Below are 26,913 nucleotides of genomic sequence, written 5' to 3'. Positions count from 1 at the left end.
ACATACTCTTGTCTCCCAATTTTTTAACAATTCCTTTTTTCCAGTAATTTGTTTGACAATTCCTTCAGTAATTCTTTGAGATTTCACATCCCTTTTCTTGTAAATTCTTTATGGAATGCCTTTGCAATTTGTTTGGCAATTTATTTGGGAATTTCTTAAGTAATGCCTTTGGGAGATTCTCCTGTAATATATTAGACAATGCCTTCTTTGGCAATTTCTTCGCAGCAACCACAAGTTCGGATAGAACAGTATGTCTTGGCTTAATCAGCTGTTCGAAGGAAGATGCACAGCTTTTTAAGTAATTAACCGAACTTAAGTTCACTAAAAGTACACTTGTGCCGCTGTAAGGAACGCTATTCAGATAAAAAAAAAAAGCTTTGATGAAATTTGAAAAAGTAAAATAGACCTCAAAAGTTATTCATTGTTAAGAAACAATAGTACATGTGGCATCCAATTTGATTAATGTCTTTTACATTTTTGATGTTATTCACTCACTGAGACTTGAACTTGGTTCCTTCTCGATGAAACCCGGCGTATGAGTTGTTGAGCACTGCTAGATGTTACTCAAAGTACTGATTTAATTTATTAAGGTCCAAGCAGGTTTGCGTTTAAACTTTCTCTGAACTTGAAATTCACAGCGAGACACATGTTTTAAAGCCGTATTAACTACAAAGTTCAAAATAAGTTTACTTGGAACTTCTTGTAAACTTGCACAGTTTGACGTTTTCAGTTTGTTTTGGTTCGTAATTGTGAATAGTCCAAAGAAGTAAAATGTAGTGCCACCGTCGATCGTTGATGAAAGTTTTTGAGTTTTCAGTGACTACGACCGCGTCGATTGCCATCGCGCTGACACGATTGGCAGAGAGACGGGGTCAAAAACATCCAGCCAAGCTGTATGATTTTTCCGCAACCGAAAAAAAAAACTTCTGTGGAGTAGTTGTTCGCTGCGGGACAGCCTTTGAGTCCCACTGCAATACTGATTCCTTGCGACAACTACAGGTAGGTACATTGAACAATAATCATGAAACAGTGAAACAAAGTTTACTTGTGAAATTCATGGAAGCTGTGGCAGCTGAGCTCGATTGCCGAGTGAATGAAATCTTCTCCCGAGCTCCGCTTTCTCCGAAGTTCACGTGAAGTTCACTTTTGGTACGGATAGTATTTGTCCGAACTTCGAGTAATAAGTTCGAAACAAGTTCGGAATGGGGAATTCGAAGTTGTTTTTAAATGTTCAATTGAACTTTATTTGAACTGTATAGGCACGCGAAAGTTCAGTATGAGTTCGGTTAAAATTTGATTGAATTCCGTGCTAATGTTGAAAGAAAATACGTTTTGAACCTGTTTTGAACATTGGGGTCATCTTGAAGAGAAGTCAAAAGCTTGTATTGTACTTCTAAGTTCAAAAGCAATACATGTGTAACTGAACCAAACTTGAACTTCTGAGTTCGCTCTTCCAGGGAAATGCAAACTTTTACTTGCTTGGTATTTCTTTGGAGACTTCTGGAATTGCTTTGGAATTCCTTCAGCAATAGTCAAGCTTGGTGACCTTGGTGGCTATTGCTTTTGATTCATATGTAGAAGGTCCTGGGTGTAATCCCTGACCCGTCTCTTCCCTCCTACATTCATGTTCGTTCATAGCTATCGCTAAACGGTTTGAAAAAATCCGTTGCCCTTCCTTCCAACTTTTACTGCAGTGTATCTGTCAGATAACGCCTATGAGTTATGAAATCATGCGAATTGTGCTGCACATCTTCGGAATAATAAAAAAACACAATTCTATCACTTTACGCCTGGCATCCACGCACCAATGTGTGAATCCTCCTTCTTCTTCTTTTTCTTTATGGTTCGATGTTCGCATTGGAACTTGGCCTGTCTCTCTTCAACTTAGAGTTCTTAGAGCACTTCCACAGTTATTAATTGGAAGGCTTTCTTTGCCTGCCATTGCATGAATTTGTACATTGTGTGGCAAGTACAATGATACTTTATGCCCAGGGAGTCGAGAAAATTTTCCCGATCAGAACGGGAATCGAACCCGCCGTCTCCCGATTGGCGATCCATAGCCTTAACCACTAGGCTAACTAGAGACCCCTCTGCCAACCATATCCCACCAACATTCCGAAATCCACAAGAATTTGTGCAGACGCAGAGGTATATTCGGTCTGATGTGGATACAAATGATTGTAATCATCACTTCCTTCCCCTTTCCCACATTGATCTGCAACCTGACGTGACAAACGCTATTGTCGCCTAAAAATAAAATATCACCAAACCTCACACGCTGAATATGCCTGTTAGTCCCGACAGATACATATCCAGAGCGTATCCAGCATCGTTGTCTTCGGATCGCGTTAGGTTGCATGAACTCGACGCACCCAATGAGCTTGGAGGTACTAGCAGGGTCTACTGCTTATCAGATCGTTTCGTGGAATTGACGTTATGGTTCCTCATCCGCTGTGAGGTGCTGAATCCATTGGTAATTGAAAACTTTGAGAAGCTGATCGAACGAATTCATCAAACAAAATATATGACGGTGTAATACTCGTACATGACTCTGGAGGTTCACCCTTCTTTGAATGTTCTCAATCGCGATTGCTTCCCAGACTTCTTCAATTTCACTATAGGTTTTGATTTGACCATGATGCAAGAAATCCGTGGAATCCCAGATCCGCTCCGATCGGAGCACATTCCAAAAACTTGCAAGCAAGTTTGGTCATATCAGTTGCGACAGAAAGTTTTTCACTGGTGGGTCAAAAATAAATGAATCCACTGGATTTGGTGTATTAAATGAGCTTCATAGCTCCGCCCAGAAACTTTAAAGTCCTTGCTCAGTATATGTAGCAGAATTGGCGGCTATACACTACGCATTAGAGCAAATCGCCTCTCTTCCATCTGATCAATACTTCATTTTCACGGATAGCCTCAGTTCAATTGAGGCTATTCGCTCAATGAGGCCGGTAAAGCACTCCACGTATTTCCTAAGCGAAATACGATTATTTCTGAGTGCTCTATCGAATCAAGCATATAATAACACCTTGGTTTGGGTCCCTTGGCATTGCTCGATCCCGGGCAATGAGAAAGCGGACTCACTCGCCAAGGTGGGTGCTATGGAAGGCGACCCAAGTAACACACATGTTATATAAAAGTTACGACAGCGCAAGTTTTGGTTGTATAGAAGTTTATTTTACGTTATTTCAACACAATGTTAGAATTACGTAAAATAAACTTCTATACAACCAAAACTTGCGCTGTCGTAACTTTATTATAACATGTGTGTTGCTTGGGGATATTTATGATCGTCATATCGTCTTTAATGATTTTTTTTCCATTACTCGTCAGCACGCCTTGGTCAGTTGGCAACAAAAATGGGATGCAGGAGAGTTGGGCAGGTGGTTACACTCAATTCTCCCACAGGTATCGAAGACGGCGTGGTTCAAGGGGTTGGACATGGGTAGAGATTTTATCAAGATAATGTGTCGACTTATGTCCAATCACTACTCTCTGGGCTCGCATTTCTATCGAATAGGGCTCACAGATTGCAATCGTTGTAGCTTTGGTGCAGGATATCATTAGATATCAACCATGTTGTGTGGGAATGCCCCGAATACGGTATTGCCAGATCCGATTTATGTACATCCCTCAGGGCCCGAGGGAAATCAGAAAAGGAAAACATTAGAGATGTGTTGGGTAAACTTGATCATGAGTGTATGAAGCTTGTGTACGACTTCTTGAAGCAAGCTGAAGTCTTTGTTTGATATCCCCGTCTTGTTGTTCCACTTTTCCACCTCGTGTCTGTGTTTGATATGCCAGTCTTGTTGCTCCACTTGTCCAGCTCGTGTCCCTTCGAAAATCGTCTGTATGTATCGTTACAGGTTGTTTGTCCACTCTACATTTGACCAGCAGCAATACGCCACACCATGCTGTTACGTGATAACGAAAAGCCCCCATCACCGTATCCTTTCCTCAAATATTTTTGTTTCCCCTAACCTCGACCAAACCGCGAGTCAAAACATGAAATTGTAAAAAGTTTTAACGAATTCGGTTATGCCTGCTGGCGCATGAGCCTTAAATAAATGAATAAGTAAAAAAAATAATATCTCTTTGGTTCCTGATCTGGCGATACTGGACTATCCACGGGCTCAAATTCCTTTGAAATTTCATCAGCAATGTTTTCATGAATTTCTTCGATATAATTGGGTAACTCTCGCTGAGACCGTCCCACTATTTACACTATTTATTTAAGTTCAGATAACTTTTGATAGGAAAAAGATGCATCTCTAAATTTTTGATATGTATGTTGTGTAAAAAAAATGTCCCCGCTTTCGATTGACACTGAAAATTTGAAAATCGGTGGTTGCCAACATGGTGAAAAAACATTTTTGGTATAAAAATTCAAGATGGCGGCCAAAATCAATATGGCCGACCCATATTTTTATAACTGTAAATAGTAGCCCTATCTTTCCTCTTTTCAACAACATTTTGTTATGAGGTGGTTTTTGGAGAAGCTTTTGAGTTATAACGGTTTAAATGAGCCAACAATTGATCAAAATCGAGGGGTCCGCAAAAATGGTTGTGGCTCTAACTAACGGGAGGTCCATCAAATTGATTAACAAAATGCATTTTTGTTACTTTTTTGAGGAGGACTTTCAGAAAATCATTACCTTTAACATTTTTGAAGACATGGTGTAAATAGTGGGACGGTCTCAGCGAAAGTTACCCAATTCTTTTATATCAGTTCCAATAGGAATTCCTTTGGAAATTTAGGTATATGTGTTACCTTTCGGTGACCATTTTAAAAAATAAGCAAGAGGGTGTAAGTGACACAAATCTACTGTCGAGTAAATGAGGTTTAAAGTTTTTCACCAAATTTTCATTCCATACAAAACGTACGGAATACGGAATCTCAAATTTGACAAAATGGTTATTTACACCTCCCTTCCTCTTTCATTTGAGCCTCCTAACTCAGCATTGCTTTTTTGACTTCCTTATATTTCCTCATGACAAATTATTCGTGCATTCTGCAGTTATGCTTTTAAATTATGCAGCAATTTGTTGGAACTATTTTGAATGATACTTTGGTAATTTCTTAGGAATGTCGTCGATAAATCTTTGGAATCTTCTTCAATAAATGCTTTAGAACCATTTTCGGCAATTTATTTTGAAAATTCTATCGGAAACTTCTTTGAAAATTCCTCAGAAAATTCTTTGGAAACTTCTTCGGTTATTCCTTTAAAGATTCGTTCGCTTGTTTTACAATTTTTTTTCCATGATTCTATCGACAATTCCATTCTCTTTTATATTTTTAGCGGAATTTTTTGTAACAATTTTTCGGTCTTTTTTTTCAGAATTTATATGGCCGATTCATCTGGAAACGCTTTCGTAATCTATTTACAATTCTTTTGGCTATTCCAAGTAGTGTTCATTCGGTAATTTATTTGAAAATTTTGCAGCACCTCTTTTGAAAATTTCCATTGGAATTTCTTTACTTTTTTTCTTTCGGTAATTCCTTCGTTGTTTTTTTTTCTAAATCCATGATTAGTTAATTCCATTGCAAATTAAGCAGTTTTGATTAGGTATTCCAAAGAAATTGTCTTATTTATATCTAAAAAATAATGAAGGAACTTACACCAATAGATTTCTGAAGGAGTTACCAAAGAATACTTTGAATGATTTGTTTTTATTATTCTAACTTTATAGTTTTTTTTGTCCACTAAGACACTAAGTGATCGGAGGACCTTTAGGTTGCTGCGCTAATAACTCAACTGTCAATTGAACGCTACGATGCTGCTTTTTAAATTTCGTCAATGATAGAACAAAGAGTACGCAATGTTGTTCATGTCGTTCCGTTCAGTTTATCTTGATTTTATTGGTATGCCGTGATCGTCATCACATTATAGCATATAGTCAAGTCATATCGTCATCATTAGAGCATATAGTCAGAGGAGGGTCAGTGTTCAACCGACAATTTGTGTCGGCTTCACGGAATTGAAGCTATGATTATCTGCATAAGAGAACGGTGTGATCCTCACGACACGGGGTCACGCCTTTTGACTGAATTGTAAAAAGAATTTCCAAAACAATTCCCTGAGAAATTTTCAATTGCCGTAGAAGAATTGCCGTAAATGTTTTTTTTTTGTGAAATTCACGCACAAAATTTGAAAAATAACTTTCCTAAGAGATTGCCGAAAGGCCTCCCAAAAAAATTTCAGAAGCAGTTTCCAAAACATGTTTGTATTTAATGAGCTGACAGAATGAATTTCAATATAATTGCAAAAAGTTTCCCACAGAGAGTGCCAAAGCAATTTGTGAAGGGATTGCCAAATAAATTCAGAAGAAATTGACGTAGAGATTTCCGACTGAACACCCAAAGTCAATGAAATTTCAGAAGGAATATTCACATGAATTGTCAAAAAACTGCCAAAAAAATCTGAATAAATGCCCGAAGAAGTTCCCAGAAGAATTTTTACAGGAATTCTCAAGGAAATTGCCAAAGGAATTTCCAAAAAAACTCGTTAAATTGCCGAAAAAAATTAAAGAAATTCCCGGAAAAATTAATAATGGAGAAAACTAACCGAACCTCTTTCCAAACAAATTTCCAAAGTAATTCTCGAGGATTTTCTAGTGAATCGCCGTAAATGTTTCCTCAAAAAATCGAACAAAATTTTAAAGAATTTTCCGAAGTGATTACCGAAGACCTTTTCGGGAGAATTTCCAAAACAGTTTCCAAAAAAAAAAAATGGCTGAAATGCAAAGATTTTACAGAATAAATATCAATTCAATTGCCAAAGAATTCACGATGATATTGCCAAAGGAATGTATTTATGAATTATGAAATCCCCAAGAAACTGTCCAACAATTTAAAAAAAATTTATGTCGACATTCCCAATGGACTTCTCAAAGTATTTGTTGAACAAATTTCAGAAAGTTTATCAAAGGAATTCTCAATAAAATTTTCAAACGACAGGTATTGTTGAAGAAACTGCCAAAAAATAATCTTACTTAATGTCTGACTGAAGAAATTCTCTAAAGAATTATCACAGGAAGTGTCCAAGAAATTGCCAAAGAAATCTTTGTATTTCCGAATAAAGTTTGAAGGAGTTTCCGAAGAAATCCACAATGGACAAACCAATTGCCGAATCTGTCAAACAAATTTCAAAATAAATTCCGATAAGGATGACCAAACGAACTTTCAGCTAAACTATAGAAAGATTTTCCAAAAAAAATACGGTTTGTATTTCCAATGGATTGACTGAAAGGATTAACAAAGGGATGGATGAAGGAATTCAAAAACAAATGTGAAAGCAAATCTTGGAATTTCCAAAGGGTTTTCAAAAAATGTAATTGAATAACAGCATTTTCTGTATTACACAAAAATTTTCGAATATTGTATTGCTCTTTAAGTGAGCTACTAAATAGCGCATTTCATGGCAGTGGCGTCTCGTCCATTGGTCCACTGCGTGCACTACACAGTTGACGAAAAATAAACTAAATCGTTATAATTTATAAACTCTCCATTCGACCCTTTTGATGTTCACAACTTCAAGTGAACAAACCACTGTGAGATACCAGTACGTATCCAATAGGAATCTAGTCTATTTTCCAACCTAATCTCACTATGCCACCACCCAGCCGCTGCCAGAGTGCTGAACGCCGAAGCATGCGATACGCACATGTGAGAGCATCGCAAAAACATCACTCGCCTCAGTTCACTTCCAGCAGTACACGGGAACGCTGTATATGCATACAAGAACTGCGTTTACTTGTGTGGGACTGTTCCGTGCTGCATTGGCAATGTATTAGTAAAATTTTTGTTCACTTCTTCCAATGGACGTGGGCCTCGTCGGCGGTGGAGAAAAGGGAAGATTGTTTGCTTGCGTTCGCGGGGCAGCTGCTAAGTTTGGCAACGTCGCATTTGAGCTACGGTGTGCTTTAGCAAGAGAGCCATGCGGAGAAAGAGCGAAGCGGTTGCCGCCCAGTCACTCTTTCGGCATGCGTACATGCCTTTGGGTGGACATGAATGGGTGAAATTTTCATTCAGTTCTAGTTGCGCGTCGCGTTCGCGTCCGGTTTCATTTTCCTGCAACATTCAAGGGAAAATGCAATTCCCGCAATTTGTTTGCCAGGCGGTCAATTGAGGATAAGCTTATACCGACTTCTCGAACACTTTAAGCATAATAACCTCTTCGATTGACTTCAGATTTGTACTTTTAAATCCGCCCTCTAATGCTTGGACAGACACGCGTATTCTGATTACAGTAATAGATCAATCACATGGATCAATTCCATTTGAACGGCATGGGGAACTGACTGACTAATAATTGTTACAGAGTGACCCATAATTGTGCAATGGTTGTTCCACTTCTTCCTCAGTGTTAGTTATCCACTGCTGAGTTGATTCATCGAAGTTCAAAAGCTTTTCCGAAAAAATCTCTAAACAATGTCTAATGTGGGCAATGTCTGCTCTCGCTTCCTCAATTTAAATAATGTCCAGCTGATCAATAAGCTGATATTTTTTTTTGGAAAAAAAATTCAGAGATGAAGTGCTTACTGAGAATAAATGGGAAGATATCTTCTCAGAAACGTATCTGTTTATTCATCTGATTATAACACTTGACTTCCGTCGACAACCAATGTCATTAAAAAGGTTTTCCATCTTGGTTAGGACCTATTTTCGGTTACAAAAGGCTGAAGAGGCTTATACTGATGGCGGTAGAACACCCCCTGTTTTATCAATTGAAGCAATAAAGCAGTTTTATCGACGAAATCGTCGTTAGATTCGCTCATCGAGCGGAGTACAGATTCCTGGTGTTTTCTATTTGCACTACAGTTCATTGTTAAAACTCTTCAAGTGCACAGTCAGCTCTACAGGTCACGAGACGCCCCTGTTTCATGGTGTTCGTTCAATAGCAGTTGTCAAAATAAGTACTGAGTTCGATTCGAGAAACATAGGGTTCAGTATTGTACGATTTTTTATAAAAAACTTGCCATTTCTATAGAATAAGCTTTTATGGATGACAACAATCAGCATAGTGGTCTATATGTTCTGGATTTTTTGCATTGACGATGAAAATCAATAGAGGTAATTCGTGGTGAACTCACCTAGGGCGAAAAGCCACGTTAATAAAGACAATAAAAAAATAGAGGTAATAAACTATAGAGGAAGAATGTCGCTGTTGACGCTGCCGTATCATCTCTTGCTGGCGGAGATAGGCCGGGATAAAAGTGTCAAAGCGAAAAAGTATGCAGTTTGACAGATAGTTTCCCGACATGTTTGCGAACGAGAACAAAGGGAACAGCAGCGACATTTGTCCACTATAGTTTCTTAACTCTAAAGAATTTTCATCGTAGAGTTCATGTTAAGTTCAATGGATAACTAAACACGTTTTTTTCGACGTTCTTGCGTCAATCGTTAACTACACTCCTAGGCGATCAGTCATTCCCTGTATTACTCCAATTTATTTGTCTTTGTTATGCTATGATTAAATTTTCAGAGCTACAAATCCTGTTTCTTGTGTGGTGTTCGCCGATGCAATGGCCTCTAATACCACAATTTCGATCCACATTTTCCTGCGCCCACCCGAAGAATACACCATCTTCAGCTCGCGAACATTATCTTCACAGTCAATTTAATATTTGATTTCATGTCACGTCTAGTTCAGCCAACTTGTTGCTGCTGTGATCCATGCGCTGTGCGCGCACAGGTTATCATCATCGGAGCCTCCAAAATGTGCGCTGCGGTCAATGTCACCACTTTTGAAGGTTATTTCTGTGTGTCGATGCGTTCGACAGGGTCTGGTGCACGTAAGTGCTGCCTGTTGGGGTGCAATTGATAGCTTTTATTGGAGATTTATGGTACGTATTAGAGGATTTGATCAGTGTGATTCAATCCAGGTTCAGCTAATACAAATCGTTTGTAGAACAAACGTCAACCACGCGAACGTAGCACAAAAGTTGCAATATGGACCCTGTACTTTAGTATAACTTTCAAGTCACCAGGCCCCTGACACGGCCTATATCAATGCATTGGAATCATGGTAGACAGGATGTCCTGGGCGCTAAAAAATAGCGCCCACTGTCAAATGCGAAAACATTAACAATTTTTTGTTTAACGTTTATTTTGGTTTGTTGATCAGTTTTTGGAATCATTTTTTCCACCTGTTATGATCACAAAACACTTCAAACTCGCTTTAATATTTATGTACGGTAAGAGGAACATGCGATTAGTTGAATAAAGCAACCCAACAAACACGCATTGTGAATGGGATTTCGTGTGTGGCTCACAACATCAAACAAAAGCTGCGTTTGTTGATTACACACTCGTTTCAATTTGCACGAATATGAGTATAAGGCAGTTAGATGTTGGCTACGATATATTTCATTGATGCCAGGGGCCTGCAAGTCACAGTCAACAGAAAAAAGTACGTCAAAATGACAGTATGTACCAAGAGATGCTGGGTCATTAGGCCAATGGTCATTAGGCCGAATGGTCATTAGGCCGAATGGTCATTAGGCCGAATGGTCATTAGGCCGAATGGTCATTAGGCCGAATGGTCATTAGGCCGAATGGTCATTAGGCCGAATGGTCATTAGGCCGAATGGTCATTAGACCGAATGGTCATTAGGCCGAATGGTCATCAGGACGAATTGAAAGTTAGCCGTTGTTTTTACCTTTTCCAACAATTTTTGCCAACAACTAGTTTAACAAGGAAACTAGAAAGAATAGGCTATGTTTTAAAGAAGGAAAAATTTATGAATTGAAAATCAGCAGTTTCAGCGCCAAAAACTATTTTAGCAATGATACTAGAAAGAACAGCCTATATTTAAAAGAAAGAAAAATGCATAGATAAAATATCAGTAGATTCAGCATCAATAAAGTATTTTCGTGTCTGTCACACGATACACACATGCAAAATGGTCATTTGCAGAGGAAGGTCTCAGTTAATAACTGTGGAAGTGTTTATAGAACACTAAGCTGAGAAGCAGGCTTTGTCTCAGTGGGAACGTAACGGCAAGAAGAGGACCCGATGGCCATTCGGCCTGATGACCATTCGGCCTAATGAACAGTCGGCCTAATGACCATTCGGCCTAATGACCTTCGGCAGAATGGCCTGACACCGTACCAAGAGTATTGTCCCAGTGTTTTAGGCTAAAGGGGCAATGGCAACCTAATGTATGTTACATACATAAATGTTTTTGACGTACGCAGAGCTTGCATTTCATAGGCGCAATAAATGTGTTGAAAAATGGTCAAATTGAAAATGCAAAATTTGCATACAAAACAACATATTGCTGGTGAGTTTTGAACCCATGACTCTTCAATTCACTAAACAGAACGTAGGAATCATAGCCACACACAGCTAATCGCGTTCGGTATTTTTTTACCGAAATCTCAACCGCTGAGCGTTCGGTAATGGATTCTTACTAATTACCCCTGAAGATGACACAAAACCCCAGTGTCGAAACGTCGGGCAAACAATAAACTTCGTTTTCCGTATTGAAGACTGCGTAGCCGTTTAATTCCTGCAGTTCATCAAGAGATTTCTTCTGGAGAGTTTTCCGACTTTTCTTTCGGCTTGCTCTTGGAGGTTTTCAGAGTTCCTCCTTTAATTTGCTTAATATTTTCTCCCGGTATTACTCCTGGAACTTTTTTCCGAGATGTCCCAGCTTTTCTCAGGATTTCTTCTGAAGTTCCTCTTGAGATTTCTTCAATAATTCTTGCCAGATTTCATCTGCATTCCTTCTTATATTTCTCCGGGAATTTCTGACAAGGATTTTCGTAAGTCATCCTAGTAGACATTCTAAAGAAAAACTCGCGAAAAAATCTCTCAACAACTCCGGGAGAACTCATTACAAGAAAGTAGCATGCAGAATCTCGCGACAATTTCTGGAAGGGATTCCTGGAAGAGCTCTGGGAACAACTACAAGGTAAAGCCTGGAAAAAGCTGTAAAAGAAATCACGAAAAAAAAACTTAGCCCAAGCAACACACAAGCCATATAAGAGTTACCACAGCGCAGATTTTGGTCATATAGTAGTAGATTTGACGTTATTCTTGAGTTATGTTAGAATAACGTCAAATTAACTTCTATACAATCAAAACTTGCGCTGCCGTAACTCTCATATGACAAGCATGTTACTTGGAATTGGCAATTCCATCGGGAATTCCTCTATAAGTTTAACCAAATATTGGTATAGAATAAAGGTTCTCAATTTTTTTGCCGCAGGACTTGGCACTAGTTTTTCCGTGTACATCTAGCTAAAAATCCAAACTGCAAGCAACAAGTTGAAGTCATCCATTGCAGAAAAAATGAAAAAAATCAAAACTTTCACCAGGATCATAAACCTTCTGATTGTGAACTTATGCAAAAAGATTCTGGAACTGATCGATTTCAGAATGCAGATAGTAGCGTCGATATTCAAAATACTTCGGGCTAAGACTCACGATATTAAAGTTTTAACAGAATTAAGGAGAAATCCCATTTTGAGATTATTTCTTCTGATTCTCCAGAATAGATATTTGTAAATTTCCAAAAAAAAATGCCTACCCATAATTTTTTTTATACAGTTTGGATACATTTATTACAATACCGCCAAAACCTTCACGACCGGCCAAGAATCAGCCCGCGACCGACCAGTGGGTCACGACCCATAGTTTGGGAAACGCTGCTAGTATTCCCGCACGAAATTCACCAAAAGTATTTTAGGAGTTTCACAAGAAATTGCTCAAGGCAGCATCCATTAATTACGTAACGCTAGAATTTTAATTTTCTGACTCTCCTGACTCTTCTGAAATCCTATTTTTTGCGTGGGCCGTAACGCTGGCCCGTACTCTCGCCTCTCCTTAGAACGTTACGTAATTTGTGCATGACGCCATAGGAACTTGATCGGAACCACCGTGAAGTTGTATAAGTTGTATAAGTTCTAGAGGGAATTTCTGTAGGAGTTTCAATAGGAATTCTTCTAGAAGTTCTACAGAGAATTTCTTCCACTAGGACTTCCACCAGGGATTCGTCACCAATTATTTCTCAAATTCCCACGGGAAAGTTCGGCAGGAATTCTTGTGGGAATTCCACCGAGAATTCTTCTCGAAGTTCTCCAAAATTTCCACATTTCTGCAAAAAATTACTTAAGGAGTTTCAAAGGGAATTTCTCCAAGAATTCCTCAAGTGGTTTCTCCTAGTGTTCCTCAGGAAAATTTCTATAGGATTTTCAAAAGGAATTCTTCTAAAAATTCTACCAAGCATTCCTCTAAGAACTCCACCAGAAATTCCCCTAGCAGTTCATTCGGATTTTTTTCAAGAGTTACAACGACAATTTCTCTAGAAGTTTAACCGTGAATTCTTTTAGATGCACCACTGCAAATTCCCACAGTAGTGCCTGGCATTTCTCCAGGAGATCTACCGCAAATTATTGTAGGAGTTCCATCGGGATCTTTTCTAAAAGTTTCACCAGAAGTTCCTCTCGAAATTGCACAAAATATTGCTCTTCCCGGAAGGTCTACTGGGACTTCCTCCAAGTGTTTTATCGGGAATTCCTTCAGGAGTACCACTGGAAAATGCTCTAGGAGGTACACTGCCCAGTCCATGCTCATATAGTCGACGTAACCACCATTTTCAATGTCGGCATTCACAAGCTAATATCTATCACATATGCATAATTGTGACCAGTTTTATTCAATAGAACACGAGATCTAATCACTAGCAAGATGTCAATGTGAAACAAAAAATCTTAAACTATCCATTATTCATTGATGAAACTTCAAAAGTGTATTGAAAACTACAGTTTCGCTTACTTCAACTATGTGAATATGCTAAAAAGTCTATTTTCTCTAAACGTTCCACAGTAGATTTGTATAGGAATTTAAATTCTTCTGGGAGATGCACCCGAAAGTATTGTAGCAGTTTCTCAGTGAAAGAAGAAGCTCCGCCGCACAGATGCTTCATTCCCCCAAGAGATCCTCCGACAACTCCTTCAGGGCTACGACGGAGAATTTCTATAAGGAGTTTATGTGGATTTTTTTTCTCTAGAATTTGCAGCGGGAATACCCCAAGGAGTTTTACCGGGAAATCCTCTAGCAGCTCCGCTAGAGATTGTTCAAGATTTTTTTAGGAATTCCACCGCGAATTCTTCTAGGGTTTCTACCGGGAATCTCTCTAGCAGAAATTCCTTCAATAAATCTCCGGAATTTCGTTCAGTAGCTCCTCAGAAAATTTCTACACGCGGTTGTCCTGAAATTACTTCAAGAGTTCCTCGAGACATTGTTTTCATGAATTTTCCAGCTGTTTCGAGTTTTCCTATAGGAGATCAACCTGGAATACCTTCAATAGTTACTCCGGTAAACTCTTAGAGGAATTCCCTGCGGAAATTTTAGAGGATTATCGGTGAAGCTCTTAGAAGGATTCCCGGTTTGACTTCTACTGGTGGAACTCCTGGAAAAAATTCTGGTGAAGCTTCTAGAGGCATTCTCAGCATATCTTCTGATTTCGGATTGTGGAGCACATCTTGCAATTTTCTAAAATAATGAATTATCCAATGATAATAATTTGGTCACAAAAAAAAACAGAATTATAGATGAATTTCTCAAACTTTGCACCACAATCAAGAAAATCCCTAAGAGGTAAGTGACGCATAATAATAATTTGTTCATTTTTACATGCAAACCATTACAGGCTTCACAAATCAAGAAGTATCAATTGTCGAAAGCGTACTTCAGTTGCAGAAAAAATATATAAGTCTGTAACACAATTCGGGTTGGCTAAAATATAAACGACTCATAAGAAAGTGATCATTCGTCATAAATAATTCCAAAAGTCCCAGTGAAGAAACAGGGGTGTAAGCAGTAATAAATAACAAAAGTTCCATAAACAAATAGAAAAGTGCATAAATAAATCAAAAGTTTCCATAAATAATTGATTTTTGAGCAATTAAAAACGTCAAAAATGCAATGAATAATTCAACTGTTGCAATAAAAAAAGCCAATTTTCCCACCAAAAAACTTCGAATTTTCCATAAATAAATCCGATTTTTCCATAATAAATTAGAAAATTCACAATAAAAAAATATCTTAAAAGAGCGATTCCAAGCAACAGCATCAAAATTAAGGAAAATTTTTAATTCATGATTTTCTATTGAACTGAAACTTTGCACAGTTTTTCAGTTCCATCTAAATCGCCATTTTTCGATATCAAATTTTTATTTAGAGCCACGACTAACTTTTCAAAAGGGTGTATGTGAAAATGGTTCAAAAATATTCAAAAATATGCACAGCAAAAACGGATTGTTCGATTGTTATGAATTTTTCAGCAAAGTTAGATAGCTAAATGGTGATTTCTAAGAAAATATACACTGTGAAAAAAAATCTATTTTATCATTGAAAAACATCATTTTTGTCACAAAAACTCAAATATCTCTAAACCCTATCTTTTTACCAACTTGAATTTTTTAGGGAAAACGGTCCATTGTATTAGCAATCTACCATAAAAATTTGGTGATGGTAAACTAATAAACAAAAAAGTTATAACATTTCAAAAATTTCACAATTTTTACATTTAGTAAAAAAAATTTTTCTGTGTAAATTATTTCGGCCGGGAATCGCGATTTGATGCTGATTTTATTGTTCAGCAAAGTTAGATAACTAAATGGCGATTCCTAAGAAAATATACACTGTGAAAAAAATCTTTTTTAACATTAAAAAACATCATTTTTGTCACAAAAACTCAAATATCTCAAAACCCTATCTTTTTACCAACGTAATTTTTTAGAGAAAACGGTCCATTGTATTAGCAATCTACCATGAAAATAAACAAAAAAATTATGACAATTCAAACATTTCACAATTTTCACATTTAGTAATAATTTTTTTTAGTGTAAATTATTTCGGCCGGAAATTGAAGTTTGATGCTGATTTTATTGTTAATGGCCTTGCGTGAGTAAAACAAGTTGTTTTTATTATATATTATATATACATATAATATACTATGTAACGTAATGTTCCGATTTTATCACGCCCTCCGCGCATTAGTCGTTTATTCATTAATTTGCTGTTACATTTGAGGACAAGTGTTTTCCCTCTTCTTCAAGATGAATGTTGAAAGCGTGTTTTGCAACGTTAAAAATATTGAAATGGGTATAGATGTTGAAGAATATTACAGGGCATTTTTGAAAAGGGGCGTAATTAAATTGTTTAAACAGATGTCGCTGATGGCAATTTCTCAGTTGTTGTCGTTTTCGAACTTCCTGCGCCCTGCTTTACCGATGATATACAGATGGCTCGTTTGTCAAATTTTAGACGGCAGGACGTGCAAATGCGTAATTTTGTACACAATGTGGACATTTGGGCATAACCAGTCTCTTTCAGTTTATCTATGGTGCTTTCGGTGAGATTTCGTAACTCTTTTGAACATTTTTTTTTTCATCAAACGGTCTACAAGAGAGCGTTGAGTTGAAGACCTTTGAGAAAGCGACTGTTCGTTAGATTATAATAAACAAAATCACTTATTAATTTTAACTTACTTGGTGGCTGAAGAAAAAAAAAATACTATACAATTTTTAATATTCATAGCGGTAGTATTTTTTTGTTTTTTTCGTGAGCATTGTCAGGTATGTATACAGACAAACAAACGTAACACTGGCGAAATTTTCATTGACCACGCCTTCAACGATCATTTTGAATCTTGGTTGTGGCTTTCATAACAAGAAGAGCGCCCATCGTTTTTCTTTGCGTTTGACGTTTCACACTAGCGCCTTCTGATGACGATATTGCACAACGCAGTGTTTCGTGAAACATTTCCACCAGGTGGTGATAGTGTGAACTGGGCGATGAATTTTCACTAAAATTGTTCTAGGCGTTTCGTCTGTTTGTCTGTGGTATGTACCTCTTATGCATTTGTTGTTGTTGAAGTTACTCGCATTCTTCCGATCATAAAGTCTGTTCTCTACACACTTAATTTTGATTACCGAGTTCGGTAATTTTTTGACGAGATTAAAACTGCTGAGCACCGAACTCGTTCAGCAAAAATGCATTGTTTACCTTTTCCATACGATTTTGACAGTTGTTTTACTGAGCCTCAGTAAAATCGATTACCGAAACTACCGAGATCGTACTGCTGTTATAATCTCGTCAAAAAAGTACCGAACAGGCAATTCAGAAATAAGTGTGTAAGAGGGATTTTTTTTGCGGATAAACTAGACGTATACGCGTATAAAAAAACTTTTATTATACAGCTTTTGTCTTAAAAATAAATTCAATTCAATTTTTCTTATAATCAACAGCTTTTCAACACTATCAAGGGATTTTTTCACCAGTCACGTACAATAAAAAGTATGACAATCTCAATATTTTTGATCACAACACTGGATCGCGTCTAAGTTTCAAATAGATACTATAGTAATTACGAATAATCAAACTAAAGTATCATGAAAACAACTTGTTTAATTCAGGCGGTAGCCTTTACAATAAAATCAGCATCAAAATATAATTCTCGAAATAATTTACACAGAAAAAAAATTTTTTTTGTTACTAAATGTAAAAATTGTGAAATGTTTGAAATGTCATAACTTTTTTGTTTATCAGTTTACCATCACCAAAATTTTATGGTAGATAGCTGATATAATGGGCCATTTCCCCTAAAAAATTGAAGTTGGTAAAAAGATAGGGTTTTGAGATATTTGAGTTTTTGTGACAAATATCATATTTTTTCAAAGTAGAAAAAGAAATTTTTTACAGTGTATATTTTCTAAGGAATCATCATTTAGTTATCTAACTTTGCTGAAAAATTTATAACAATCGAACAATCCGTTTTTGCTGTATAGCTTTTAGAATATTTTAGAACTATTTTCGCATACACCCTTTTGAAAAGTTAGTCGTGAGTGAATATGAAGGTTTAATATCAAAAAATGGCGATTTATATGAAATTGAAAAACTGTGCAAAGTTTCAGATATTTTTGAAATGGTCGCTCAGGATCGACTGACATGACTCCGTGGAATTCCTCAAAAGCAATAAATAATTCAAAAAGTGCAATAACAAAAAAATAAATTATCAATAAATGTCGAAAAGATTCTATAACATTTACCCGAAAATCATTTACCCGAAAGACATTTACCCGAAAACCATTTACCCGAATGTAACATATACCCGAATGCCAAATACCCGAATGCGACATTTACCCGAACGCGACATTTACCCGAATGCAACACTTACCCGAATGCGACACTTACCCGAATGCGACATTTACCCGAATAGTTTATTACTATGCACAAAATATGATTTTGTAAAAAAAGTTCACTTATTTTGTTCTATTTAAAAAGTGCATGTATTATTTTGTATTGTGGATCAGAAAAGCATTTTGATATTCCTCAAGAACCCATTTTATCAAATTTTTCCTGAAATGATCCGCGATAGGAATTCACAGGGCATATGCTTGAATAAAACTCATAACTTCAGCTTACATTTGTTATGTTAACGCTGTTAGCGTTCACTCTAGATATTTACCCTTCTTTGATTCATATGCTGTTCTTTTGATAAGCAAAGAACAGTTTATGATTTAAAGAAGAGGAAATCCAAGGTGTCATTAGTTCGAAACGATTAGAAACAGCCCTCGGAAAATCAAGATATCATTAGAAAATAATATTTGACAGAAAAGTTAGCAGATTGTTCACCAAACAGAACATCCCATTATTAAAAGAAGGAAAAAATCTTAGATGTAGACTTGGAATCCATCACTCAATCATGTAAGAGTGTAATTTAAAAGAACATCATGTAATCGAAACAAGGACAAAACTTATATGCATCCCAACTAACAATAATGGTAGCTGAATAACAGCTTATTCAATCAAAATTCCAAAAATTAAGCTTATGTTTGACTTATTCTTCTATTGTACAGCAACAATGTTTGTTGTGCAGTTAGTAGTTCGAACGCCTACAAAATATGCAGCAGTGCAACTCGAAAGAACAGCCTTTGAAGAGAAGAAGGGAAAATCTCCGAAGGATAGGTAATAGTTTGGCCACCAAACAACACAGTTATACTATGTCTGTTAAAGAAACTCTACCCCTTTACCCCGAATGCCATCATAACCTCGAATAGGACATAATTCCAACAGCCATTTCCCCGAATGGGTCATCACCCCGATAGATATGTATAATAGTTCCCTAAAGGATATAGATAGAAATATGGATTCACGGGTCTCCTATGGAGTTAGTAGTTCATCCGCAACAAACTAAATAACATTTCAACTCCAACTCGCAAAAGTTGCCTCTTATGGAAAGAATGAATACATTATATGGAGAAGTTACCAGTTTAGCCAGTACCAGCCGACCAACAGTTTAAGGGTGGACAATGTAAATTCGAAAGAACAGCCTATTTTAAAAAGAAGGCAAATCTTAGAAGTGGATAATACTTGCGGTACAGCTGCCAGTTTGTGATCGTGTATATAAGTAGCTAATTTTGCATTTTTTGGGCGACCTTCTGATTGATTCGGATTGACGTTCGGGCTAATTGGATGGAGCCGTAAAAGAATACAAAAAATCCTTTGATTAAAATAGCATTGTGACAGCCATATGGGGATCAAGTACACATTTTTTTATTTTTCGGGTAAGTGTCGCATTCGGGTAAATGTCGTATTCGGGTAAATGTCGCATTCGGGTGAATGTCGCATTCGGGTATTTGTCGCATTCGGGTATTTGTCGCATTCGGGTAAATGACGTTCGGGTAAATGTCATTCGGGTAAATGTCTTTCGGGTAAATGGTTTTCGGGTAAATGTTATAGAACCGTCGAAAAACGAGCAATAAACGTAAATGCATTTTGAGCCAAAAATTACATAGACCATGCGGCGAAGCCGCATAGAGGATTGAGGAACTGAGGCGGCAGAAGGCCGCCGAAGTTTCCGATATCCGATGCACCGCAACTGCATCGATTCGGTTCTAGGCAAACCATAGATTCAAGAAATTGCCCGGTATAATGCAAACATAGATGTTATCCCTTTTTTTAGGTCCGACGAGCGATAGCGAGTTCGGACAGCAAGCAATTGCTCGGTAAATTGCAATCATAGTTGCGCAAGCTTTTCAGTCGATTCAGTCATATAAGTGCGATTCAGCATTTCACTGTCTCATACTTTTCTGCATTTGTTTTTCATGGGTAATTTCGTCATTTTTTATTGCATTTTTTGAATTTTTTATTGCTTTTTCGATATTTTTTTATTGTGAATTTTCTAATTTATTATGGAAAAATCGGATTTATTTATGAAAAATTCGAAGTTATTTGGTGGGAAAATTGTCTTTTTTTATTGCAACAGTTGATTTATTCATTGCATTTTTGACGTTTTTAATTTCTCAAAAATCAATTATTTATGGAAACTTTTGATTTATTTATGCATTTTTCTATTTGTTTATGGAACTTTTGTTATTTATTACTGCTTACACCCCTGTTTCTTCACTGGGACTTTTCGAATTATTTATGGGAAATTTTGTATTTATTATGGAACGTTTAATTGTCTGCCATTCGGGTTTCTCTGGTGGCCAGGAAAGGTCGGGATCATCATGTTCATTTTTGTGCCCTAAACATCACAGCAAAAACACACTCATTTAAATTGAGAGGTCTTTCTCCCCGTAACGTGGGTAGATAACCTTAGAATGGTGCGTTGCGGTGTAAGATCTACCAAATCAAATTTGATCTTGATATTTACCGTATTTTTAAATATTCCAAGATCTAAGTTTGATGCTCTTTTCCTTGTGTTTTGTAGTATTTGTGTTTCAATGTACTGCTAATTAACATTTTATTTCAGCAGGATTCAGGTAAACGTATCGTACGATATAAATAATATTTTAAAAATATGTAACTGTGGCGAGCGTATCACTAATATGTACCTTATTTCGCGTACGATGTTAATATTATTTTATATTTCAGATTATCAACCAAAGAATCTAGTAATTCAACCAAATGCCAACAAGATGACGAGGAAACCAGGATGAATTGGGCAGACAACTGATTCGAAGCAGTCTAACAATGGTGTGGCTGAACGTTAACCAAGCGTATCCTTTGGAGTTTACCCTTCCACTAACAACACCCAAATTCCCGTGACACCTAGGCCTGAGAGATCGTAGAGTTGTCTACATTTTTCATAGATGTCCAAAACTAACCATCCTTTCCCATTCCTCAGCAGTCGCAAGGACGTGGCTAGGACAGTGCTCGACCATTGGAGGATTGCATCAGTCTTGTCTAAGAGTCAGAGATTAGCTCAAATCTTTGTGCTTTGGTTCAGACATAACAGCGGTCTATAGGACTGTACCACCTACACACTTAGAAAAACTGACGGATTACGGTAAAATTTTACCGTAATCTCAACAGCTGAACGTACGGTAAAAAGTTCGGTGATTTTTCGAACCACCGAACGTACTGCGAATCTCAGGAAAATGCATCTTTAAAAATTACCGGAACTTTCGGTACTTTTTACAAATTTATCGTAAAAATCGCAGAACGTTCGGTATGTTTGTTTACAAATGAATTCTCAATATCACTGAACGTACGGTTAATTTTACAAATTTACGGCGATTTTATGCGAGCACAAAAAAACAATATTTTCATAAAAAACGTCGATGATGGGATTGAAAACATGACTTTCTAAGGGGCTGTCCATTAATTACGTAAGGGTTTATAGGGGGAGGAGGGGTTTGAGAAATCTTACGCGCCATACAAAAATATTTGGCTTTCCATACAAAAAATCTTACAAGGGGGGGAGGGGGTGTCGAAAAATCGCAAAAATTCCCTTACGTAATTAATGGACAGCCCCTAATCTGGAACCACACTTGCTGCCACTGTAAAAGAGAGTCTTGCTTGGAGATGATGCGCAAATTCTAATAGAACTGATGCTCGAAGCTGCCGGCGTGGCTGTCAAACGCATTTTACAGTAGTACGGTAAAATAGTCCCATCACCGATCTGTTCGGTAAAATATTCACAGGTCTCCTGTAAATTTGTCTGATTTCACCGGTTCTTCGGCGATTTCTTAGATTTCACCGAATGTCTCCTGCAATTTCATCGATTTCGCCGTAATACTGTAGTTTGCTTGTTTACAGACCAGTTTCGGTGATTTTTTTCACCGAATACTGTAATTTATTCTAAGTGTGTACGAATTTGTGCGACTCGCTTAATGCTAATGCTAATGCTAATAAACATCACAGTAAAAATAAATGATGAAGATCGACGAAACCCTACTTTTGTTGTACGAATCTGGGAGCAATACAATATAGATGGTCACTGCGGAACCAATGACTATTTATTTGGGGCCGCTATAGCCACAGCATTATGCTTGGGCTTACAGCATCTTCGTGCGCAATGCATGCCGCACGATATACAAATGTAAAATGGTCATTGGCAGAGGAAATTCAAAGGGAAAAATGGTGGAAGTGCTCATAGAACACAAGATGAGAAACAGGCCTTGTTCCAGTTGGGACGTTACGCCAAGAAGAAGAAAAAAATGATGATTATTTTTGTGTGTATCAGACATGAAAATTCATAAAGGTAGAGCCATGTAACGCCGGGTTATGGAGCGAAAAGTATAAGAAGTGCATTGTCGTTACACAATTGACCACGTTCCGGGATCCGTGGAACCGTTTCCGCGTTGGCCAGACCTGACTAGAACCCTTCAAAAATGGTCCTAAGCAAGATGTTTCTCATTTAAGAGAAGTATGCAGAGAAGTTATGCAAAAAAAATACATAGTGAAAAACATTTGTGGATTTTCAAGCACATAGCAACAATGAAAAATGATTTTTCGGATGTTCCGGTTTTCCGGAACTAGTTCTCAATAATTAGTGAGTATTAATATCTTTAATCGAAGTCCACGTGTATACCGTTCCAATATAGGGGAAGGTGGGGTAATATGCAGTATGCACCCTCTAAGCAAACATGGCCCTATAACTAAGATTAAGATGATTTTATGGGTGTCTTGCGTTTTGGTCCGCGTGATATAAATTTTACCGAATTAATTAATTAATTAATTAATTACCGAAAATTAACAATTAAAAAAAAAGTGTTACGTTTTGGGTACTGAAAAACTGTTGACGGCAAAACGCACCTTGAGGTGGGGCAATACCTCTGGCATTTTCCGCTTTGAATTCTAATGAAATACCAGGCGGCTCCATCTTACTATTTACGGCAGCAAATGGAAGGTGTAGGAGGCGTTAGCAGGTGAGCATGTGGCCGATGACATCAAAGCAGTCTTGTATTACCTTTGCATTTACATTATCTACGCCAGCCGTTTTTCCCATGGAAAAGAAAGTATTCCTAAGTCCTTTAATCGTTATAGTTTTCCAGGTAGAAGACACCTTAAAATTAAATCTTAAGGGAAATGTTTCAGGGAAAATGTGCGGTACCGGTTATCGCCATGGTACAAACTAGAGCAACTGAGTGGAACGGACCTGGTGTGATGGTTAGAACACTTGACTATCACGCCGAGGAGCTGGGTTCGAATCCAACTCCCGGCAAACTTGCAAAATGTGAGTTCTTCCTTCGGGGAAGGGAAGTAAACTGTTGGTCCCGAGATGAACTAACCTGGGGCTAAAAATCTAATACAAATAAAAAAGCGACTTAAGCAACTGGCGATCCACAGCATATTCGCAGAATCTCGAGGCAGCGTTGCAAGACGAGGGAAAGTAAGTTTCTGTACGTTATTTAGAGTTCAACTCTTAAAGTTGATCTCTTTTTAAATTTAAATTTAAAAGAACTCCTATCAAGTTTTACGGTAATAGGGTTTTGAACTACTGGGCACCCGCGTCAATTCCCGGCACCTCACAGTAAATCAGATCAATATATCACTTGCCGCATATTTTCTAAACACGCTTCCGTAGGTAATCATTTCCCGCAACATTTCCGCAACGGGATCTACAGTCAATGAGCTACACGTTCACTCTGAAGCCGCACAAGTGCTCAAAACAACTATTACATGCGGACGGGTACACTTCGTCAGCACAAAGATGGGTGCCGAAGTGATTTCCCATTTGATGTTGCTGAAAGTTCGGCACTGGTGCCGACAATTGGTGCTGGACTAGGTGCAGTAAACTCGTTCAAAACCAACTTTCCAGCAGAAAATCTTCACAACAATCACTGTTAACAACAAATTCACGCAATATGGTATCTGACTCAAATGGAAGAAGTGGAAAACAACGGTCGTTTCGTTGTGAATTTAGGTAATGCACAATTTTGTTTTCATGTAGTGCCGGAAATGGGGTCAAAACCCTATAGTCAGTAATATAGTTGATTGATTTATCTTTATCAAAGAGACTTTCAGCCCTTGGCGTAATATAGTCTGTCAGAAACTAAACGGCGTCGAAAATGTGTTGATAACAGGTTTCATTAAGGTTGAAGGATTCGTCATTGACATAATCGTCATCATTGAAAACTCGAAAGCAGTTTTCTCGTTCATAACTGAAATTTCCGTAGTGAAAATGTATTCACTGCATTCCGCGTGGAGAATGCATTGCAGTGAATACATTTTCAATTGAAACATTTCAGATTTGAGCGAGAAAACTGCTTTTGAAATTTCAATGATGACGGTTATGTCAATGACGAATCCTTCAACCTTAACCTAAATCAAAAGTGCAGATGTCAGATGCCGTTCTGATTATCATTCATTACGTCAATTCATTGATTTACAAATAACGCCAAAATTTTCGGTGCACTTTTGCAATGTGCAGTGAAACCTCATGCATATAGGGTAAAGGGCCACCCTTAATTTTCATGCGATTCTAGCGCTTTTGGCATGCGTGATAATTGATAATTGCCATCAAGCTGGTCCGTTAGTTCATTGGTACAGAAAAGCAATGAAAATATCAAAAAGTCTGAACTCGAGGCTTTTCGCGTAATATTTTACCTCTTGTAAGCTGACTTCATCGCAAACGATGCTAGTTCTGTTCGCCTGTGTTATTTTGCAACTTTTATGCAGTTAAACACTTGCTAAAAGACCCTCATATGATAGGCATATGGTGGAATTATCCCCTGGGACAGTTTTATCAGGTGGCTGGACATTTTTCTTTTAATGGAGTGTTTTGCCCCGTTTGATTTAAAAGGCAAATTTTGGAACGTTTTCGAAAAACGTTCCAAAGCTACCATAGCCGCCCCTACAAAGGCAAAGTTCGCATGCAACACTTTAGGAACAACGATTTGCAGTGAACAATAGATGGAATAAGGTGCCAGTTTTAGATATATTGCCATTTCTGCTTAAGGTGAGCATATTATACCTGTTTACCCTAATGGGTAATTCCAAATGTAGCCTCGAAATAATATAAAACAATAATACTGCTCCCTGGATTTCCCAAAGAACTATACCTTTCGTCCAAAACGGGTCCGCACCAAAAAATTGCATCTGCTTCTGATAAAAATTTATATCCAATCGAACAATCTCCTTCGGAGGCCGTTTATAGTCTGAATCGCCTGAATGGTTTTATCCGCGCGTCGAGCTCCTATATGGCGGTGGCGGTTGTGTCACGCATACGATTACTTGTGCAATAAGCCTGCTAAGAGTTGCCACATTAATTGGCAAAATGCCTGTCCGCACTTTCGATATGGATTTGAATGCTTCAAGTTACTCGCTTGCTGGCCGGCGGCGCAGTGACAATCCGGCGAAACGAGATCGAACGTCGTCACCGATAAATGCAACTACTCTGTGCTCTCCTAAACCAACACACACGTAGACACTTTTCCACTACCTACAGAATGGTTGCCCCCTTCCAAAATCATCTGCACTCACGTTCCCGTTTCAATGTCATCAATCCATTCGCGCTGGGTCCGGAGCGAGGAGAACGCGTTTTCATCGATTTACACGGTGCGGAGATTATGCGCGCGCGATGCACAGAAAACCTCGACTGCGAAAGGTTTGAGATTCAATTAGCACGAGATAGATCTTCTGTTGATCGCTCGCGACAAGCGCTTTGCGTTGATTCTTCTCTATTCTGACGGAGCTATCGCTTGTGTAGAACGCAGGAAATGACGATGCACAACACACTGACTGGTGGACAACTAACGGACCTTCCGTCCGTACACACAGAATGCAACAACTTGCCGTTCGCTTCCACCTTTAGGCAGATGATATAACTTGAACGGTTGGGGTTTGTTGGTAGGTATTCGAAAGTAGTAAACTTTCCGCAGCACCGTAGAACAAGTGGCTTCAAATTCCAGAACACGAGACCATAACAGAATCAACTATAGACGGCCACTGTTTACACTCACACACACGGCCACGCCACGAACAAAGGTAACCGCGGCAGAACGCGAAACAATTCCAGTCACGAATCTTCTACTGCGGGGATGTGATGGCTGGAACAGTTGACGACGTGTAACCCCCGGTACAGAGTAGAACGACGGACGGCGCGATGTATCGCGAACTTTCAGAACACCAGCGACCCAACTACGGGGAGCGACTTCAGCATGCGCTCATTACAGTCTCGAACGGAAAGCAGAACTGACGAAGGCGGCATGCGGCTCGAGTTGTATCTCCCCCGGGCCGGTTCTTCTTGCTTGAGCTTGCTTGGCTCGTCGTCGTCGATAGTCGCTCCGCTCGTTGGCCATAAGCGGGCGGTGGCGTGGCGACGGCGGCAGAGGTGCTGACTCAGCTGGTAAACTGCTCTCAATCCCATGCTCTCTCTCGGGTGCGCGCGCGGTTGCGTTCCTTCAGTCGTTTCTCAAATTCTGGGTCGCGGCTCCACGGAAGAAGCGAATGCAGTTTGATGGAAATATGATGGAACAAAAATGAAGATAGTTTCAGAATCCGGAAATGCACCCCACACTCAATATCTTGAAGAATGTTCTAACAAAAGTGAAAGTAATTTAGGGGCATTTTAGGATGGCAAAGAAGTCTTAGTATTAAAACTTGTTACAAATCATGTAGGGAAATGATTTGCATTCATAACAATACCCATAGTCATCTCATT

The 26,913-nt window shown here is 38.2% G+C and overlaps 1 long non-coding RNA gene across 2 annotated transcripts in view; it reads right to left on the bottom strand.

The window, feature by feature from the left end:
- LOC115264953 (uncharacterized) overlaps positions 1-26,630 on the bottom strand; it is a 480,170-nt gene extending 453,540 nt beyond the window's left edge. For both annotated transcript variants that reach the window (XR_009997626.1, XR_009997625.1), the window contains exon 1: positions 25,313-26,630. This is a non-coding gene — a long non-coding RNA (uncharacterized LOC115264953). The remainder of the gene's footprint in view (positions 1-25,312) is intronic.
- Positions 26,631-26,913: the final 283 nt, after the last annotated feature.

This window comes from Aedes albopictus, chromosome 2 (assembly GCF_035046485.1).
Source record: "Aedes albopictus strain Foshan chromosome 2, AalbF5, whole genome shotgun sequence".
Lineage (NCBI taxonomy): Eukaryota > Metazoa > Arthropoda > Insecta > Diptera > Culicidae > Aedes > Aedes albopictus.
This window is presented reverse-complemented; position numbering and strand designations above follow the sequence as displayed.